The following is an 8,772-nucleotide window of genomic DNA, read 5'->3' on the forward strand; positions in this document are numbered from 1 at the left end:
TGACATTGATGCTGCAGTACACTCTAAATATCAAATATTTTTCATAGTTATTTAACCCCCAAATACATGTTGTTAAATTTTCAAAAGAAAATACTAAATTCTCTAAATATTTAAGAGTTTTCAAAAAATAATTTAATTGAAAATTCAGAGTTAAATATAAAGAGGGAATGCATTTAAAACATTTTTTCTGTAGTACAATCTTATTATCCAAGAAAAAAGTTCAGTTGTGTATTTATCAAGAAATTTTCAAAAGTCAGTTTTATTGAGGAATTGCTAATATATGTTCATCAGTTCTTTTCATTACTTTTTGATAAAATCACTAGTCTCTATTTTAAAGAACACTAATATAGAAGAATGATGTAAGAAAGAGAATTTTGTCACTTATAAGGGAAAATATTCTGCAAAGTCCCTGCTTGTAGGTAGCTAATATGTATTTGTAGTTCCTTCAGTTGGCCCTATTGTAGCACTAAAATGGCCACACAAAATTTTCTTTCATGTCTGAGTGAAATGTTATAACAGGACATTGCAGAGATCCGGAGGGTAATACATTTAATGAAGGCATATTATAGCATGTTAAGTAAATTTCATTTAATTTGAAAATTTATAAATTTTGAAAGTTTTCCAAGACTCATAGCATTGAAAACAATTCAATTTAAAATCAGATACCTAGCCAATTAATCCGTTTATTTCTAGTACCCTCACAAACATAAAAGGATACAAAAAGATGCAGAGAGTAGTTTATTTCCACTTTAATTATTCCTGGTTTTGTTTTGTTTTTGAAAGGCTTTTATGGCCCTTGGAGTTATTGAGTCCTTTTGAGAGTTTCTTCAGTAACTCCTAAAATGGGTGAATATTAATACTATCATTTAATATGTGAGAATATATACATACACACGTACATTATATGTGTGTATGTGTGTATATATGTATATGTATATATGTACATCAAAATATTTTGGAATTCATTATTAGTAAGAATTTTGAAATATAAATGTATATCCAACATATTTTCAACACATTTGATTACATTTAATATCAACCTCCCCCTGCAATACTCTTTGAAATAGGGAGGAGGAATGTTTATGAATTCCCATTTTCCTAGTGAACTATATGGTGATTAGAGAAATAATTTGATTCAGATTATATTTTAGTCAGTATTGAGTCTGTATGCAATGCTGGTTTCTTTATGCATCTTATGTTTTCCCCCACAAAAATTACATCATTATTATGAAAAAATCATAGCCTATGAAATCTGTAGATATAAATTCAAATAACATATGAACGACTGACTGTGTGAATTTGAACAAGTGACTTGATTTCCTTCAGGCTCACATCCTCATTTGTAAAATGCATATGACAAGTAATACATATAATGATAACTGAGTAGTTCATAGTAGGTCCTCATTAATGTTGGGGTCTTCTCTTCCTCCATATTTCTCTTAGCTCTATGAAGTAAAAGCATGCTTACAAATAAAAATAATATATATGTATATATTCGTATATGTGGGTACATGTGCACATATGTATATATGTATGTATATGTATATATCTGTAGTAATGTTACATGTTCTTACAAAAAGTTGAAATATCCTTTTTCTAAATACTTTAAGGATGATTGAAAGAGAATTGTGAATGAAGTTACTTTAGAAAAATTTAGTGTAAAACCAGAGTAAAACTTGATAAATCCTTAAATTGTGTGTATTTTAAAAGTCTTTAATAAGAATTTGACTTGAAAGGAAGAATACACATTTAATTCAAAATAGTCATCTGGCAAATAGATTAACTGAATCCATTGAAGTGGTAAAGCAATATATGTGGAGGCTAGCAGGTAATAGCAAAACCTGAACCCGGGTATGAATGCTGGGAGACCTTCCTGTTTGGAGGGGATAGATTAGTAGTCTCTATTGGCATGTTAATTAAACAGAAAGATAAAAAATTGTGCTAAATAAGTGTATTTCTAGATCTGCCATCTTGGCTAAGTATATTTAATAAAAAAACTTCAGCCCATAGAGAAATTAGCCCAAATCATTCTGAAACGGTGACTTCTGTTTCCTTAGTGACAAACTATAAAAATGATCCCTGAAAATACAGTGTTAGTGGACATCTTTAAATTTGGGTCCTTAGAATTAAAGGTGAAGATGAATGAGTAACTCAAACACAAACCATCAGTATTTTTGTTCTGGATCTCAGGAATAATCTGTATTAGTATTTAAAGTGTATTTAATGTTTAAGTTATGCACTTATATTATCTATGAGGAGTAGCAGAACTTATTCAAATGTTTAAAGATAATCTAAGATTATCCATTTTTGTATGATCATTGACTAAATTAACTGCATGTATGTAATAGTTGGGATGGTTTTGCTAGATTGGGGTATTTGAAGAAAACTGAATATATTACATACATTAATCAAGTTTAAATTTCTTAAGAAAATTATTTACTTAAGTGCAAACCCCTCAAAGTGATTTCAGAGGTAGAAAAGTATTATATAGAATAAGATTTTATAATTTTGATTTAAAAGTAAAACTCTAGTTTTTAAAATTTATTTCAGTAAATTGAATATTAATTTTTAAAACACAAGAAGGTGAAAAGATTTTTTGCCCCAAAAGCCAACGTCAAATACACCTAAGCATAGGTTGACAAGTAGGTGCAAATTATGTAATTTTAATTGATATGATAATTTCTCACATACTTAATTATATCCTTTTGATTTTTAAAAACCTATTAACAAGTTCCTTTGAGAACAACAGTAAAGGTTGCGATTAACTATTTTGAATATTTTATACATATTAGCAAAAACTTCAATTTGTATGTTGTCATCTCCTAGCAAGTCTGATAACTAAGTGACGATCAGCTTTTCTCCATTATGTCATTATAACATGTAGTCTGTTTCTAGGTGAACTTTTCCAGCCTGGAATCACCCAGCATTACACATGATTAGACCATGAGGAATTTTCTTGTAGTCTTTGTCAAGTTTTATTATCAGAATAATGCTAATCCTTGAGGTGATTTTTTTTTTAACATTTTGTCAACTGGAAATAAAATACCTGTAAATCTATTTAGCAAAGTGAATCAAGGTCTGGATGAATATATCCTGCCATTGAATAAAAGTTAGTGTTTGTCATATGATAACAAGCTCTATTATGTATAAAGATCCACCAAGGTTCAAGAAGAGAGGACATTGAACTCACCCCTCCACAGCTGGAGGATCAAGTCAGACTTTAAGAAGGGCATGTGGAGAGGGAGATAATGTTGTAATCATATGTGGAATATACATTTCTCATGTAAAGATTGATGGAATGGAGCCTCAGAGATGTAAAGTAACCTTCCCCAAATCTCAAAGTTTACCAAGAAGCAGACCTAAATATGTTTTGTACTATATACAGATGACTTCCTTAAAAATTTTATTTTTGAGATTGAGAGTAATAATAATAATGTCCTCATGGATCCTAGTGTAAATATTCTCATAGGGTGTTGCAGTATTTATTGGACAGTTATACTTAGTTATAAAACAATTCTTTACAGCCTTATGTTTCATCCATCAGCTTATTGTATGTTTACCATAATACAATTATACAATTCTGTATGATTACTCTGATAAACAAATTGTGGAACAAATGCAACTAAAACTGCTAAGCATAAAATAAATTGATTGGAGGAGAAATGTGATTTATTTGAGAAGAGCTGAACCATGGGCTGCATTGTATTGTATTCACTCACTGTATTGAGTGAATGAATGTCAGTTCATCAGGTGAGTTAGTTCAGAGGAAGTCAGTTAAGAGCTTTTACTGCATTTGAAAAATTAAGAAGTCATGTCATTAATTCAAATGCTTAGAAACATTGCATGAATCATATATACAATAAATTATATTCTGTATGTAGCACAATTTCATTAATTATACACACACACATACACACATACTGAAAAAATGGTCTGTGATTATTGTTTTACATCTTTCTCTTTAGTAAAGGGTCAAATCTTCCCTTGATGGATAGATAGCCTCCTAGATCTTCTGTGGGCTGACTGAAAAATAGTGTCATTCTTATCCATGCATAAAATGAAGATTATGACCCAACTGTCATGTAACTGGAGGGATCATCTGTCTTTCCTTTTTTGAGTCAAGGGATTTTGGCAGGAACATAATATTCCCTTCAAAATCAGTTTGTTCCCGTGACATTTTTTATAGACTCCATTTATCTGATTCTGCCTCTTCCGCACCATCTTGGGCCTTCAGACTGATTAGATCCTAATTCTTTTGGCATGCTGTCAACATGTCCCACTCAGGATAACTATTAAGCCTTTGCTTTTGCTACTCCTCTGCAATTGTGTTTCCCTTTCTGTGCTTCATGGCTCTGCTTTGTGATTTTCACCTATTTTGCCTCAAGCTATCTCCTGACAATGTGTTACCACCTCTTTCTATGAGTTTGTTGCTTCTCTACCCAAGTAATTTATTTATGTCCCCGTCCTTATTTCCCCGTCCCACCTCAACTCATGACCCAAATTATTAACTTTTTATGTAAACATTCTTTTCTTTTGTTTCAATTCACTGTGAATATTTTAAGATTAGACATTTTATTCTATCTTAATTATGCAAGTAGTACATTTTCCTAGATTAAAAGTCTTCACATGTAAATACTCATGTTGCAACTACAATAAGCCAATATCCAAATATTAAGGGAAATATCTTTTTCTACTTAGCAGAAAAATTGAATGCTTCAGATGTTGCTAATGTAAGGTAAATCGTTCATCCAGTTGTTTTTTTTTTTAATTCCAGTAGTTTCATGCACTGGTAAAAATTAGAATTGCAATTTAAACAGGTTTTCAATATTATATATTAGCTAGTGTACAGATTTTATTCAAAGATTTGTAAGAGTTCTCAGGAAATTAATCCAGGGCTACAATCAACAAAACTGGATTCTCTGGTGTTTTGCATTAAAACAAATTCTTTCAAAAGGAAATTATAATGAAGTCCTAAATGCAATTGAAGATAATTGATTAAATCTTTTCCTTTTATCCAATAACTGAACTAAGTGTTTGAGAACTAAGAGAACTTTTGAGAATTGTACTAATTGATGGCTTTGCATACTTATGTTATTTAGAAAAAAGGATGGTTGTTTGGTTTTCAGATGTTCTCAGTCTTCTGCTTTCCACTGTTTTTAGAGGAGCTCTATATGTTTAATTGTTCAATTCACTACAAAGGAAGTAGTTTTCTTTTTCCTAACATGGGAAGAATTGTCATAGACTGGATTACCAGGAAAGTAGAATCTGAGATGGAGATTAGATTAGTGTGTAGCAAGTTTATTAAGGGATGTTCTTATATTCACTACCTGTAGAAGGAATAGAAGAGGACAGAGCAGGACTAGAGCGGGGGAAAAAAAACAGAAAAATGGATTATGCTATAGTCTCAATGAAGATCTCAGCTGATCTCCTAGAAATGAGGATGGTCATTTGGAATTATACCAAACTGGGATGAGGAAACTAGATTTTTGTACTATGTTGAACAGTCATTGGATGAGCAGGTCCTGGTAAAGAGAGTTGACCTTGGGAGAGGCAATTCTTATCAGCCATAGAGATTTTAAAGAACTTAAATGGGAATCTGGGTGGAAAATCCCATCATGAGTTAAAGAAATAATTACTCAAATAAAGTAAAAATAGAAATATTTTAGGAAAAATAAGCACACTGTTGTACAGAGACAGCAGTTATTTAATATTCTATAGATCTTATATCTGTGACACCCTTAGAATAATATTCTAATTGTTTTCTCTCTTCTCTTCTCCTTTCCTGCTCCTCACTTTTCCCCCTCTCTTTCTCCACTTGTTCTCTCCCTGTTTGTTTATATTTCCTTGAAAACATTTTATGATATACATTTTAAAACATATACCAGATTGAACAGACTTTTATAGTGAACAACTATATGTTGACCACTTAGATTTTACTTACCCTTTTTAAAATTTACTTTTTATTTACATAATTTTGAAGTTACATACAAAATTCATTTTTTGGTTGTTGCCCAATATTGTACATTTTGACAGATTCACAGAATGGTGTCTCTTCTTCAGGCTGCTACACAGAATATAGTAAATTGGCTGGTGAAGGTAGACATTCTTCATTGATGGCCTTATTCTCACTGTCACCTCACATGGTGAAAGAGGCAAAGAACTTTTTAGGGCATTTTTTATACAAACACTAATCTCATTCATGAGGGCTCCACCTTTGTAAACCTGTAAAGTCCAAGACATCTAAATATCATCTAAATTCGACATGGGTAAAACTCAAGGTATAATTCACTCAGAGGCAAATTGCTCTCCAGCTGTGCATCTGTGAAATCAAACATGTCATGTGCTTTCAAAATATAATGTTGTGACAGGCAGAGGAGAGGCACTCCCATACCAAAATGGGAAAAAAGGAAAGAAGAAAGCATGAGGATTTCAAAGTGGCCAGAGGCAGTCTAAACTCTAGTTCAATGAGTCATTGTTGTGTCTCCTGGTGTAAGCATTCCTGCCCTTGGAACTAAGATCTCCAGGCCAGCAGAGCATAAAGTCATGGGAACAGGAAGCAAAAATCTTGCTAGTGGGACACTAGGGGTAATAGTGAGTGGTACCACTTCCATTTCTACCCCTTGATCTTTGGACCTATAAAACCTCGCTATGGGGAAACGACATCATATATTGGACACTGATTCAGAGCATATACAGTTTTCTGGCAAACCTTGTTCCAGGCCAACAAGGTATTGCCACCTAGCTGATGCTATAACTAAGTCTTCAGAAGGCCATTCCACCAGTTGCTTCAGGTTGGTGGGGACATGGAAAGACCAGTAAGTTCCATGAGCATGGGCCCACTGCCTCACATCTTTTGCTGTGAAGTGAGTTCCTTGATCAGAAACAACATTGCGCAGAATACCATGATGGTGCATAAAGCATTCTGTAAGTCCAAGACTGATAGTCTGGGCAGAAGCATTGCATGCAGGGAAGATAAAACCATTTCCAGTGTGTCTACTTCATTAAGGACAAAACGCTGCCCCTTCCATAATGGCGGCATTCAAATGTAATGTCTGCCATCAGGTAGCTGGCTGATCACCCTGGAAAACTGCCATATTGGGGACTTCGTTAGTCTTGGTTACTGGAAGATTGAGCACTTACTGACTGTAGCTAAGTTCCTGTCTGTTTAACTTTCACTGCCCTTATATTAACAAATGATACCCTGTGTGGATGAGAATTCAACTTGTACTATAATTCAGCCCGTCACAGGATGAGATTCTGCATTTGATTTTTAACAATTTCAGCTTTGTGGCTGCAGGAAATAAGGCTCTCCTTCAGGGCATACCCAGAAGCTCATAGGTCATTTTGGGTTATTTGAGGTGGGAATCCAAAACCCTTCCTTCAACCTTTCCTTTCACCACTTTGTTCAGTGACATTAGAAGTGTTGACCTAAAACAAATAGACTGTCAGCAAAAATTTCTACAGCAAAAATTGGTTTATTCAGCATTGACAGAGAATTGCAACTTGGGGACTGCAACCATGGTGAGCCATGTGCAAGTTCCCTGCAGAAACGGAGAGGACAAATCTTTTATAGAGGGGAAAAGGGAGTTGGGAGGGCAGTGGTTAACAGAGTCCATTGGAGGAATTGAGAGTCCAAGGTTTAGTGCCTTTTTATCGGCTAACTTGTGACAGTCTGTCATTGGCTGAGCTCTTGCCAGGCAAAAAGGGGAAGTCTCTCTTCTTTCTGTTGGGCTCTGCTATGGTGGTAGGGTGTGAGAGCTCCTCCTTCTTGTCTCTTGGCTCTATTTAATCCAGGTTTCTGTTTATTTATTTTTTTTATAGAAGCAACCAACTAGAGTAATTATATTCTTTAGTTTCTAAAAATATTCTTGCTTCTTATGAGTGGTAGATTAGGAATATCAAATACAGATAGTTTGAGTAACTCTGTTGACAATCAGTGCTCTTTTTCCTACTGGAAGCAGATTCATTAGCCTCTTTAAATCTAATCAGATTAGATAGTTAATTCCAGGAACCCCAGAACCAATTCCAAAAACTCATCCTTAAAATTCTGTTCCTCTACAACCACTCTCATTAACAAAATCCTCATTCATCCTAGAGGACAGTTTTCTTCTACCTATAATCCCCTCATGCTTCTTCTTTTAAGTTCAACTCTTCGTGAGCCCCCAGACCCTAGCAATCACTAATCTATTCTCCATCACCATTGTTTTGCCTTTTCCAGAATATCATAAATGGAATTTTGCAGTATGTAATCTTTGACTCTGACATTGTTCACTTAGCATAATGCTTTGAGGTTATCCATCTTTTTTGCTTCTGTAAATAGTTTGTTCCTTTTCAATACTGAGTTTCTTTCAAATGAAAGCCATTGTCAATGAAACCTCAGAAATGCAATTTGCAGCCTTCTAGCTCTGCCTAGCATTAATGATTAGCACATAGAACCAAGAGCAGGTAGCTGAGAGACAATAGAAACATAAATTGTTCAATAGGCATTAAATAATTTAACTAAACGTGTGGACAAATTATATATATTCTAATAATCAGTAGGGTCATATAATTCAGCAGTTTGTTTCAGCAACAAAAAATGTTAATAGCTTTAGGCTATATTATTTCAAACATGGTGGTTGATAGAACTTCTTTTTAAGTCTTTTTGCCACAATTAAAGAGGAATATTGAGAGGACAAGACCTGGGATTGCAAAGGGATTCAAAACATGTTGAATAAAATAAAACTAAATAAAGCTATACTAAAAATCTCCAACCCCACAATAACAGCTGAA

The 8,772-nt window shown here is 33.7% G+C and overlaps 1 long non-coding RNA gene across 2 annotated transcripts in view; it reads left to right on the forward strand.

Annotated features, from left to right (window-relative positions):
* The window catches only part of LOC309661005, a 471,219-nt gene that overhangs the window by 25,277 nt on the left and 437,170 nt on the right, over positions 1 to 8,772 (forward strand). The window lies entirely within an intron of this gene.

Source organism: Balaenoptera physalus (genome assembly GCF_965194825.1).
Source record: "Balaenoptera physalus genome assembly, chromosome: 5".
Lineage (NCBI taxonomy): Eukaryota > Metazoa > Chordata > Mammalia > Artiodactyla > Balaenopteridae > Balaenoptera > Balaenoptera physalus.